Source organism: Anabrus simplex, chromosome 1 (assembly GCF_040414725.1).
Source record: "Anabrus simplex isolate iqAnaSimp1 chromosome 1, ASM4041472v1, whole genome shotgun sequence".
Classification (NCBI taxonomy): domain Eukaryota; kingdom Metazoa; phylum Arthropoda; class Insecta; order Orthoptera; family Tettigoniidae; genus Anabrus; species Anabrus simplex.
Window position 1 is genome coordinate 1226157752 of NC_090265.1, and position 14172 is coordinate 1226171923.

A 14172-nucleotide genomic window follows, 5' to 3' on the forward strand; every position below is an offset into this window, starting at 1 on the left:
GAGATATCATTAACAGACCATTTTCGCTCTGAGTTCGAGCAGACTTAGACTAAAAGCGGTCGCGTGTAAAACATATTTCTTATAACCGCAAATCTCCTGGAAATTTTTAAACCAAACTTCAAATTTACCATCCCCCTGTCCAAGGGTAGCATTTAAGATCCATAGCATTTCAAGTACCCGAAGTGGACTATGGGTTTATAGGAAAGAGAAACCGTGATTTTATTCTCCCACAAAATATACCAGACCGACCTGGATGGGAATAAACCAACCTTGACGGAAATCCATTTCCAAAACTTTTTCTTCATGTCCACTTTTTTGATAGGATGATTAATAAGGAAGATATCATTAACGGACGGTTTTAGAGGCGAAGTCCTCTAGACGTACTTCAAAATGTGTACGTGGAGCAGATTCCTCATCTATACAAATAAAATCGTAACGACCGTATGTCTTTACATTGAATATTTTGGCGAAATGTTCGTTCAGTTATCCGTTTCAGGTGTAATAATGACCATCAGCGTATTTTTTTTATCTTTGGTGTCTGTCTGGTTGTCTGTTAGTTTATCCAAGTTCTTATAGCTTGAAAACTACTGGATATATATCTTCCAAACTTCATATTTAGAATCCTCCTGTCCTTTGGTAGGATTTAGGGCCAATATTGTTTCTAAATTACTGAAGTGACTGGGGTTTTAAACGAATCCGAAACCTTGATTTTGCAATCCCACAATATATACACAACCAAACTTAATGGAAACCTACCTCCCTTAATGGAAATCCATTTCTAAATCTTTCTTCTCATGTGCATCATTCTGACACGAGGATTAATAAGTGAGATAGCATTAAGAGACTGTTTTCAGTCTAACTTTGAGCGGACTTTCGTTTAGCTTTTTTGTCGATTTGTCTGTTCATCCGTTTGTTGAATTCTTATAACTGGGAGACTGCTGTATATATTTCTACCAAACTTTAAATCTGTCCTTAGGTAGGTATTAAGCTCGATATCATTTCTAAATCCCGGATTGCTATATTTATTTATTTATTTATTTATTTATTTATTTATTTATTTATTTATTTATTTATTATGCCTTTGTAGGTGGCGAAGTTAGGGATCTTGGCCCTCTCTTACACTTGTCCACTGTAGTGATACATCATTGGAAGCAGAATTTGAGTACAATAGTAAACAATAACCTACACACAAATACAATACACTTTCTAACTCACATTCATTCGAACATCCAGTCATACAAGTAAGTCAGCTGCATTCAACAGTTAGTCTCGGCAGGCAGTCTTAAATTTAAGTAATGAGATGGTATTTCTGACACTGGCAGGCAGGGAATTCCAAAGTCTACAACCCGCCACAACAAAGGAATTGTTATACATAGAGGATCGGTGATCAGGAATAGAAAGGGAGGAACCAGAGCGAGTATAACTGCTATGAAAAGAGGACAAACACTTAAGCTGGGATTAAATGTATAGTAGTCTGCCTTCAGAGAGCAGTCTGTATATCTGTATCAGTATGTGATACGTTCGTCGTTTATCATGTTTCAGCCATGAAATAGTGTGATAGTATGGGGTGACATGTGTATCATAACTCAGACTGTACATAAATCTAAGGCAACAATTAAGCGCTCGCTGAAGTTTCGAAGTCTGCTCTTTTGTTGCGTCTACTAGAATGACGTCACAGTAGTAGAGGACGGGAAGCACTAGTGTTTGTATGAGTTTGACTCTCACATTACAAGGCAAAATATTGCTGTTTCTTTTAACTGAAGAACGAAAATATTTTTTACAAACCTTTTTAATATATTGAGACCAATTTAAAGTTTCGTTCATTGCCACTCCAAGATTTCTCACAGTTTGGCTGAATGGAATAACTCTGACATTCAGTATAACTGGAGGAGTAGTTTCATATTGTAGTGTGGTCAACAATTTTTGAGAGCCAATAATTATTGCTTTTGTCTTCAAGGGGTTAAGAAGGAGGGAACTTTTCAAGGATTCATTAGGTAGCTGAAGGTCATCACTGATTCCTGTTATGGCTTGAGACAGTATATTTGTAAGTCGTCCGCGTAAAAATTGTAGCTACAATTCTTTAAATTAGATGAAATGTCTTATATGTGCAAATTCAAGAGCAAAGGGCCTAAAATACGCTACGGCGTGCCTTCCTTCCTGGTTAGCCAGTGAGAGAGTTTATCAAGGGTTATAATCCGTTGCGGGCGATTTTTGAGATGCGATGAAAATAAATTAATAGTTCGTTGATCGAAGTATTAAGGCGCCAAGAGAAGACAACATTACTGCAGAAATGATAAAATATGAAGGTGAGAAACTAACAAGGTGGTTGCATGAAATTATGGTAGGTAGAGGTATGGCAAAGGAGAAAATGCCAGAGTAATGGAATATAGCAATACTCTGCGCTATACATAAGAATCATGATAAAGCAAACTGTGGGAATTATAGAGGAATAGCACTGCTATAAAATCTTAGCAAAAATCATAGCTGGAAAGCTGAGACCATACGTTGAAGAATATCTATGAGATCACCAGTGCGGCTTCAGAATTAACAGATCTACTACGGACCAGATTTTTACTATCAGACAGATCCTTAAAAAATGTTAAGAGTAAAACATTGATGTTAATCAGCTGTTTATTGATTTTAAACAAGCGTATGATAGTATCAGAAGGTATCAGCTATGGAAGGCAATGGAAGAGGCAGGAATACCTAACAAACTGACAAGATTGGTCCAAATGACTCTGGCGACAACAATAAGTAAAGTAAAGGTTGAGGGTACTTTATCTAAAGCTTTTGAAGTTAATCAAGGATTATGGCAGGGTGATGTACTCTCCACCTTTCTGTTTAACTTTGCTTTGGAGAGGGTAATGCGAATAATACAAGGGAGCAACCCGGATGAAACATTGTTAAATCGAGTGACACAAGACCGTTCTCTCCTTACCTTCAACATAGACAATTTTCATGCTTTCATAGTTACATTAACAGTGATAGAGCTGACAAAAGGATACCTAAAAAATAGTGCGGTGTTAATTTAAGAGAGTGCTTTAAAGGGTTCGATGAGGAATGCTTTTGTGCCAAAGCAGAAACCGTCTTCTGCAAATTGTGCGAAGTTCAAGTACTATAACGTGCTTAAATGTCCAGGAGTAGAGCTTACTTCGATTAAATACAGTATTTCGTTTCCATGATAACTGTCGGCGTTTTCTTAATTCCGATAACTAATACGATTTTCATTGGTTTGTAAGAACAGCGATGTAGCTTTTATCACCATTGTGTAAGACTGCAATATTAATATAAAATATGTTCGGTACCGACCACAGTTTACTGTTTGATGATAAATTTATGTTAGGAACTAGTGGAATTAACTTCAAATAATTAGTAAGGAAAATAATTGAATTTATGCTATAATACTGTATAATAAATGTAACCTTTAATACAAGAGAACTGGTATCAAAAATCACTCGTCGGAAGTACATTTATTTGGTCACATTTTCCATTTTTGTGTCTTATTTACCTATTTTAAGAGCATATTTTACTGTATACTTAGGCGATACTTAGGTCCTAAAGATCTTAATCCTATTTATGATATTGCGGATTTAGATTTTTGCGGCAGGTTAGTGCTATTTGCTAATAACACGAATATTTTAGATATTGGTTACAAAGCAAATAATCTGCTAAACATATACAAAACTATATCCTTTTAACAGAAAGATGGTTACAAAAGAATCCTTCGGTAGTTCATTTATATTTAAAAAATGTGACCTTTTTCACAACCCTAAATTTTCATTTCCTTTAGATTTACGATGTCATGTCTTCGGAATATTAATACCAATAACACAGTCAACCAAATGTTTAGGTTTGATAAGCACTGATGAATTATTAACATGATATGATCATGTTAAATGCATCTGTGAAAAAATGTTGTGTGCTATAGCAGTACTGAGCATAGGCTAGTTAAACATAAAGTACCTCGTGGCTCATTAAAGAGTATTTTCACAATGTTATTCAAAGTCATATTACGCTTGGGTTTGCTGTAATATAAAGCTGTTTTGTAATGCCGTGGTATTTCATAAAATAGGATTAAGATAAATATCATGCTGCCTATGTTCGCGCCAAATGTTGAGCTACACAGCCACTGCACAATGTTATCACTAGACCACTTTAAAAAGTAAGCAATTATGGTATACAAAGTTATCAATTTCATTCATTATAATTCAGTTTGCGAAAGAAATTCTAGTTGCCATGCCCACACTACAAGATACACTAGAAACATTCATATTGCCTCTACAATTCCACAAAATATGGCCATGAATATTTGTAACATCATTACATATCCTTTCTTACTAACTTTCAAAAACACACTTGTTAAGTATATAATTTAAACATAATTCCACTGATGAAAATTATTTATTCTTGAATGCATTTAAATTACAAGCAATAATTATGTAATAGCTTTATAATCAATCACTGTCTACAAGATCCCAGTAGTTAATTTCAGATGATATAGAAAGATATGTTAATTATTATTGCATACACTTCAGCTGTTTAAACACGTTCATATTGTACTAAAAAGAGCCTCAGCTCAGATACCTTATAAATAAATAAATAAATAAATAAATAAATAAATAAATAAATAAATAAATAAATAAATAAATAAATAAATAAATAAATAAATCTTTCCGACCAGGTATCGCCGATCGTTGCAATAAACTTTATTGTGTTGCCAAAGAACCAAACACTCCCAGAACTCATTTTTTGCAATTAGTATCGTAGTACCTTATGATTATATGCCTCATATCATTGAATCCCTCACTGGATCGCGGCTATAGTGTCACCCTGCTTATTCTTCATTCCTGACGGGAGCAGTCGGAGAAAGTCACTTCATATTGTACTACTTCGGCAGGTCAAATCTCTCTGCTGATGCACTCGGCGTTAATTCGACAAAAGTAAAAACAGAATTCAGAAATTTACGGGGATGAATTCGTTTGTATGGAAATCTGGTAAGCCGTCTGGCCGATAAAAGACGACTTGGTCTTAAAGGCAGACTGTGCTGAAAACTTTCAAGGAACAAGAAGAGTGATGCAGCGAGTGTGATGCGGTAATTACCATTTCCGAGGCCAAATTGATATCAGTTGAGATGAAGCCTAAAAGGCAGATTGGGAATGCATAGCTGATAAATGTAGATCATTCTAAGTATTCAGGATGTGTACTCTCTCAGGTTGCTTAAGTAGTATACTAGATGGAATTGAATCAAGATAGCAAAGCTTATGCAGTGAGCTCGCACTTGCGACAGTCTGTTTTCAGATCGAATTTGCTGCATGAGGGTGAAAACTGAGTGGTTTCAGGATATCTTATTTGTGAGTTAGAAGTAACGGATGTGACAGCGATAATGATTGCTGACACAAACAGTGGAACAATGGCAGGAGTGTAGGCATAATAAGGAGATAAATGTACTGAGAGTGTGAAACGTCTTCAGTGATGGGGTCATGGAGGAGGATAGGGTGACTAGGAGAATAATGGTCTCTGACATGGAGGGTAAAAGAAATAGAAGGACACCAAGGCGACGATGGTTACCCTCATTTTTTTCTAGTGGTTTAAAGTCACATTAACACATCGAATATTTCCGGCACAGAAGGATGGGAAAGGGCTAAGATCCGTAAGATACCGGCCGCGGCCTTAATTAATGTACAGCTACAGCATTTGCTTGGTGCGAAAATAGGAAACCACGGAAAACCATCTACCGGACTGCCGACAATGGTATTCGAACCCACCATCTCCCGAATGCAAGCTCTCAGCTACGCGACCCTAACCACACCGCCAAATCGTTCGGTCGTGAAAAACTCCGTAACGTTTCTTAAGAAACTCGTTAATAAAATTCGGCCTACCACAATGAAGAAAATTCCATATTTTAACACTTAGGTACAGTACATACAGAGATAGCGGCTGCGTGGTCGAGGCGGTAAATCGTGCTCGGTTCACCCCAAAGGACGTGGGTTCGATTCCCCGTCAGGAAGTCGTAAAATTTAAGGAACGAGATTTCCACTTTCGGAGGTGCATATGGCCCTGAGGTTTGCTCAGCCCTCACCGAAACTGAGTACCAGGTTAATTCCTGGGGGCAAAGGTGGCCGGGTGTAGAGCTAAACACTCCACCCCACCAAGTGCCGAGGTTACCGATAGTGGAAGCCTTTACCTTCCACCCCTCCAGGGGCCTTAATGGCTTGTACGGAGATAACTTTGCTTTGCTTTTCTACATACAGTGATCCCTATGAGGTGCTATCGTCCCATCAACACAGTGATTAAACTGAGAGCACTTTTTTTTGCGTGTGTGTGAAACTCACAACCTGCCTTTTCGTCGCGTTTACCATCATACCATTGTCCGCTGCCCATCTAACAATACTGTCTAGGTCCCCCTGCAGTCGCTGGGTTGACTCAGTTCTTAATTAAACGAGGCCATATAGCTAATTGCAAATACAGGATTATGGCGGCATTTGGGCTAACAGACTGCACACTGAAAGGCACAGTGTTATATAATGAAGGTATGTCAGATATAGGTCGCTCAAATGAGCCCTAGTGTCTGAGGTAGGGAACATCGGAATTGCCAACTAGGTAGCCTGGAGAGTGTCACATCAAATGTCTGTGCACATTAGACGGGGCCTATGATACTCGAGCGAGTTGACCGTGCGGTTAGGCTCGCGCAACTATGAGCTTGCATTCGAGAGGTAGTGGGTTCGAACCCCATTGTCGGCAGTCCTGAATATGGTTTTTTTTGTGGTTTCCCATTTCCACACCAGGCAAATGCTGGGACTGTATCTTACTTAAGGCTCCTTCCTCCCCACTCCTAGCCCTCTCTTATCCCATCGTCACGTTAAGACGTAACTGTGCCTGTGCAACGTAAAGCAAAGTTGTTTTGTCACCCGAAATATTTAACCTCTAGTATTGACCGAATAAAAATTACTAGCTATTTTAACATTGATTAGGTAACTCTGAAGGATATGGCTTCGAACCATATTTCGATGATCAATTTAAACAACAAAATTCAATCGATCAATCAATCAATCAAATAATTAATTAGTTAATTAAAAAGTGAGACTACAAATCTGTTTGTGGCCCACTTTTACTGACCAGCGACGGACAGACGGACAAATAATGTCATTGGTTTTTCTGTCCGAGAAACTAATTTTACGTTTTTCAGAGATTCCACTATGCTGGACATGTTGGACCGAAAATCTTTTTTATGTGAGGATAAATCTACCGACACAAGGCTGGCGTATTTGAACACTTTAAAATGCCGCTCGCCAAAGCCAGAGATCGAAGCCGCCACCTTCGGCTCATAAGGCCAAAGCTCTACCCTATGAATAGTTACATAGAAATTACACATGTACAAAGTTACCTACACTAAATTTAGTTGTTCATTCAGTCATTCATTCATCATACTCCAAGTCAAAATTACATAGCCTTCAAGTTATCACAACAAACCACTTTAAAATGTCGATAAAAACAACGTCCCTAAAGTTCTCAAGTATGATATTGTAATCCAGAATAGTGATTATGAAAGAGCGGTTGTAAGGTGAGGTGCAGTTTATAGGTATGGAAAGAGAGGAAATACATCTTGCCTTGTATTTATGATAGGACAAGAGAAAAGAAAAGGGTGTAGACAATTAAGAATATTTTGTGAAACTGAGGAGGTTATGTGTGAATTTCACGAGGCTGTTGCACGCGACGACAAGACTGCTCCCAGTACTGCAGATGTTGAGACTCCAACGGATCTTCTTGTTTCACCGCAGGCTATGCTAGTTTAGTTAACATAGTATCGGGGTAGTCAAGGATGAAATAGTAACAAAGAGCGGATGGGTTGGGCTTTTAAATGGAACCAAGCATATTTTAGGGATTCACTTCAGTGGGTATAGGGACTTTTGAGATTTATTAAATGCACTACATTCCTTGGCCGAGTAATCTTCTTCTTCTTTTTTCTTCTTCGTTATCTGCTTACCCTCCAGGGTCACTTTTTCCCTCGGACTCAGCGAGGGATTCCACCTCCACCGCCTCAAGGCAGTGTTCTGGAGATTCAGACTCTGGGTGGGTGGATACAACCGGGGAGGATGACCAGTGCCTCGCCCAGGTGGCCTCACCTGCTATGCTGAACAGGGGCCTTGCGGGGGGATGGGATGATTGGAAGGGATAGACAAGGAAGAGGGAAGGAAGTGGCCGTGGCCTTAAGTTAGGTACCATTCCGGCATTTGCCTAGAGGAGAAGTGGGAAACAACGGAAAACCAATTGCAGGAAGGCTGAGGTGAGAATCGAACCCACCCTACTCAGCTGACCTCCCGAGGCTGAGTGGACTCCGTTCCAGCCCTCGTACCACTTTTCAAATTTCGTGGCAGAGCCGGGAATCGAACCCGGGCCTCCGCGGGTGGTAGCTAATCATAAATAATAATGTTATTTGCTTTATGTCCCACTAACTACTTTTTAAGGTCTTCGGAGACGCCGAGGTGCCGGAATTTAGTCCCGCAGGAGTTCTTTTACGTGCCAGTAAATCTACCGACACGGAGCTGTCATATTTGAGCACCTTCAAATACCACCGGACTGAGCCAGCATCGAACCTGCCAAGTTGGGGTTAGAAGGCCAGCGCCTTAACCGTCTGAGCCACTCAGCCCGGCGGTAGCTAATCAGACTAACCACTACACCATAGAGACGGTCGGCGGAGTAAACAGCATCATAATCAACGGATCAAGGGGCTGCAGGTTTTTTTCCCAAATAGGGTCATGGGATTTTAAATTTGTATGCTTAATTCGTGTCTTTTCCGGTCTAGAACTTCCCAGCACTTCTCTCCTCCATTACACTACACGCTGCGTATTTCCTACAGCGCAAGTCATGTACCAGACTGTAATAGCAACAGGGTCTAATAATAATAATAATAATAATAATAATAATAATAATAATAATAATAATAATAATAATAATAATAATAATAATAATTCACCAGATTGAGGTCCGACTCGTTGGCTGAATGATCAGCGTATTGGCCTTCGGTTCAGAGGGTCCCGGGTTCGATTCGCGGCCGGGTCGAGGATTTTAACCTTCATTGGTTAATTCCAATGGCTCGGGGGCTAGGTGTTTGTGCTGTCCCCTACATCCCTGCAACTTACACACCACACATAACACTATCCTCCACCACGATAACACGCAGTTACATACACATGGCAGATGCCGCCCACCCTCATCGGAGGGTCTGCCTTCCAAGGGCTGCACTCGGCTTGAAATAGCCACACGAAATTATATTTTACCAGACTGATAGGCTCAGCCCATGTTGACAGGTTTGATCCTAGCTTAGTTTGTTGTGTTTAATGTATTTGCATTTGATTGACAATGAGTTTCAGTTGTAGGCAAGAATAGTTCTTGCCTGGGCTCATTGTGCTGAGAATCCGATAACTGGAAATAACCGTTCACAAAAGAGAAGATATTTATAACATTATATACGAAGATAATTTGTGATTACTCTCTGATCCCCTCCACCTCCACAGAGAGGAGTTGCCGCGCCTGTTAATGCGCTACTGCTATGGAGCCAAGCTCTGCATTCGGCAGACGCTTTGTTTCGAAACCCACCGTCGGCAGTCCTGAGAACGATTTTCTGTGATTTACGATTTTTACTTCCAGAGACAGTTCCTATTCATAGACCACAGCCGATTCCTTCCACCCCCTTACCCAATTTCATTCTCCATCATTCATTTCATGTTCATTAGCTCTTCGACTGAGGTCGGGGTCAGGAAGAGCATACAGCCGTAAAACATGCCACATACATTCTTCTCACCTCATCGTCGACCCGTATCAAGAAACGGATCTAAGAGGTAGATAATCATGCACTTTGACCCTCTCAACAACTACCCCCTCCCCTGTCACTTTGTGGACTACTGCTCTAGTTTATCTGTGAATTGGTAGGGTATAGCAAAACATCTGAATCAGCATACATAGGGCCTACTGTCTAAATGGCGTAAATTAAAATATCTTTAACACAGTGGTTAAAGCATTATTATTATTATTATTATTATTATTATTATTATTATTATTATTATTATTATTATTATTATTATTATTATTATTATTATTATTATTAAAGGCATTCCGATAGTAATATCTTAGTTACCCGCTGAAGTGCAGTAGGGAAAGGTTTTATTAAGTAGTAAAATCCTGGGGCACAAACCTCCCATTCTGGGTCTTGGTTTACCAAGATAACTACTGACCGGTCAGATGACCCATGTAGTAGGTTTTCACGTGGTCAGCGTAACGACTTTTTCAGTTGCTGGTTGGTTTAGTATAAGAGAAGGCCTAATGGTCAGAACTACACTAATAAAGACATTTATCTATCTATCCAGCCATCTTCTATTGTTTGTCTTTCATGTGAGGGTCCACTAATTCTGCCATATTGCAATCCTAGATCCAGAATTAAAATCCCTGGACTGGCCAGGTATCGAACCTAGTATCTCCGGGTAGGCGTAGGAAGTAGCCACGTTACCTCTACACCATGGGGCCAGCAAATATTGTGTTACTTAAAATAATTGAAGCATGTGCCTTTGCTGGTGTGATGACTACGTATTCTTGGACGGTATGGGGTGTCACGTGAACAATATGATGCATTCTACCGCAGCTGATAATTATAATACTCAGAGTTTTTAGACTCACATAAGATTTATCCTCTATCGTACTCACCACAGTAGGCTGTATAAGATCCTTCCTGGATTCTAATACAAGCAAAATTCCGCAGCCTGAGAGATATATAGAACAAGTGACCACATGTCTTCTAGACCGAGATACGTCAAGAACAAAATAGAGACACTTTAGACGGTACCTGCAATAGTAGGTTCCTTTTCCTTCAGCACATAGCACTTCACAGTGGACTAGTTTGCTGCCAGCTACAATGACCCCAATGACTGCATTTCTCGGTTACACAGCAAACTATATGCTACGTTCACATTTTCGTTATATTGTCCAGGGTTATCCAAAGTATGCATGTTAACTACATAAGACGTGACAGGAATTAGTAGGAGAGATTCTAAACTAATTTAAAGAATTCCTGTCAGTGCGGGTAAAAGTTGATGACGCTTGATGATGCTGGTATTTTAAAGGGGCCCAACATCTAGGTCGTCGGCCCCAGTGGGGGGAAGGATTAAAAGAGAGATCGTTCTACCGGGAAGAACGTGGGTTTGATTCTGCTTTCAAGAAGCAGGAGAATTTAGGAACGAAATTTCCTTTTCTTTAAAGGCGCAAGGCCGTGAAGTTCACTCACCGTAATTTGGAACATGAGTTCCAATTTATTTCCTGGGAATAAAGCTCATCGGGCATAGAGCTAACCACTCTGTCTCACTTACTAGAGGATTCTGTTACATGGTGGACATGGATATCGTAGAGCTATCACGAGTTTAATGTACACGGACACCTGAAAAGGACAGTAAACAGCTGTTTGGAAATTCTCTCGAGTGGGCAGCACTTTCCGGCATTTTAGCGTTTCAATTAGCCTTACCATGTAGCTAGCAGCCAGACAGGTGGTCTTGTAGCTCAGTGGTCAAGGCGCTGGCATTGCCTTGCCTCAAGTTTCTATCGAGTGACTTTTTAATGCAATTAAATGAAAAACTTTGTTCTTGACTATGCATTTTCCATACTTCCCTTTACTGATACGGTAATTTACTGCATTCTCATGTTTAGCAATATCACTTTCTATGAGTAGCACATACAAAAGGCATTCTTCTGAAATGTAATGAAGGAATATAAAGTATTTCTTTCTTTCTTTCTTTATTAATCCGTTTACCTTCCATGGTTGGTTTTACCCTCGGACTCAGTGAGGGATACCATCTCTATCGCCTCAAGGGCAGTGACCTGGAATGTGGGACTTTCGGTCCGGGAATACAACTGAGAGGAGGACCAGGGGCCGCCTCACCTGCTATACTGAACAGTGGCCTTGTGGGGGGAATGGGAAGATTGGAAAGGACAGACAAGAAAGAGGGAAGGAAGTGGCCGTGGCCTTAAGTTAGGTACCATCCCGGCATTTGTCTGGAGGAGAAGTGAGGAAACCACGGAAAACCACTTCGAGGATGGCTGAGGTGGGAATCGAACACTTTTCTACTCAGTTGACCTCCCGAGGCTGAGTGAACCACATACCAGCCTTCGTACTACTTTTCAAATTTCTTGGCAGAGTCGGGAATCGAACCCGGTCTCTGGGTATGGCAGCTAATCACACTAACAACTATATGATTTTTCACGAGAGTTTAATCCTGATGTAAACAAATGGGCGGAGCACCTTGGCTTTGCACGTGGACATAGACGTAGTTGATTGGAGAAGCAACCGTCGCACTCATTGGACTGTATGCGAGCTCGAAGAAAATGAGTACGTCGCATTAATTTAATTTTATCTTAGTTTATTACATTTAGAGAGTCTGAAAGAGTACGTAATCAAATTAAAATATGGTTGTCATATATACCGGTATATATCTATATGTTTTTTCAAATAAAACAGTGATTAAATAACGAGATATGAAGGCAGAAGGCGTGGTGTAATGCAGGAAGTCTTCTCATAGTGAGGGAAAGTACCAAGCTGTACAGCGTGAAGATAAGGTGTTGCATCTTGCAGCAGTTGTCACTTGTCAGTGTCAGTATTCATAGCGAGAGAAATGGAGCAAGAGGTAGGACCATCCCGTGTAGTGAAGCACAAAAGAGGAAAACCGCTCAGAAGTGACCATAGGCAGTGCGTTGTGAATGTTTTTAATAAAATAAGTGAACAGAATCCAGGTTTAGCCGTAAAAGAGGTAGAGAAACTAAGTGCAGAGTTGTGTAGTGTGTCGGCTAGTTCGGTTCATAACATGCGGACAGAGTTTAGAAAGACAGGGAAATTAACAACGCCGGGAAAGGAACGTAAACGACCTCAAAGAATCGAGAAGTATGACGATATTGTCAAAAGTGGTATTAGAAGGAAAATTCATGATTTTTTTTTTTTTTTGGAATGAACCACCTACTTTACGCAAAGTGTTAGACAGTGTAAATAAAGATAAAACTTTACCCACCTTCAGACTTTTAAATGACATAGGGTTCCAGTTTGTTAAAAGAGAACGTAAACCTGTGTTAATGGATAGGAAGGATATTGTATTGTCTTTTTTGAGTTGTTTCTTTTCGATAGATGTTGTTACAGAATTATCAACAGTTCCGTCTGACATGTCCAATCGTGCTATATGCTCTATCATGATAGGAACTCTACAAGATAAGAGATATACATTTCAATTCGAAAGCTGGTATTCTATTAGGTTACAGTCTACCGGGCGGACATTTCAAACAGCTGTCCTAAGATAAACCTTCCTACGTGTGTAATTTTGTGCTCTAGCCTACAATAGCTTTATTTAATATTCAGAAATAAATAAATAAATTAATTAATAAATTAAATAAATAAATAACGTAGGCCCTAATTATCAGCAGTAGATGTCCCTTTAAACCCCTCCATTTAGTTTCACACAGCTCAAAAACTGTTCCTCGTCTATTTTAGGTCATATGCGCAGCACTGTATGTCCGAACACGAGACGTTGCCGGGGCGGAGGTCGATACTACACGCTCAGCGAATCACAACTCTTTCTTTGACTAAGGCGTGGACATGCCTTGTTTACATCAGGATTAAACTCTCGTGAAAAATCATATACACCACCTAGGCGGACCGGCTAATAAAGTTACACAGAAAATTCCTTTTTCAAATGGGTGGAAACAATGTCTCTTTCAGGGTAAAGGAAGCAAAGCAAAGCAATCTCTGTAAAGGCGATAAAGGCCCTGGGAGGAGTGGAAGGTAAAGGCTTCCACTACCTGTAACCTCGGCACTTGATGGGGTAGAGTAGTTAGCACTACGTCAGGCCGCCCAGAGTAAAGGAAACGACTGATAATTCGCAGTGTTAAGAACTATAAAAGAATATGTCTTAAGTAAATACAGAAAAAACGAAAGAAAAATAAAAAAAACACGAAAGGAAAATTCATTGGTGACTCCAACCAAAGTACCACCTTGCATTAGTCAGCCAATACTTTGATCTTCATCCTACGACAACGCTTCTCAAAATATCGGTGTTTCTTAAGTGAAATGATAAATTTAGATATACTTTTTTTTTTGCTAGTTGCTTTACGTCGCACCGTCACAGATAGGTCTTATGGCGACGATGG

The 14172-nt window shown here is 39.9% G+C and overlaps 1 protein-coding gene across 2 annotated transcripts in view; it reads right to left on the minus strand.

Moving 5' to 3' along the window:
- Positions 1-10930, minus strand: part of LOC136858215 (very long chain fatty acid elongase AAEL008004) — a 92142-nt gene extending 81212 nt beyond the window's left edge. The window contains exon 1 of one of the 2 annotated variants that reach the window (XM_068228770.1): positions 10838-10930. The gene's annotated coding sequence lies outside the window, so the exon portion shown is untranslated. The other variant, XM_068228771.1, reaches the window with a different exon arrangement.
- Between the last annotated feature and the right edge of the window lie 3242 nt (positions 10931-14172).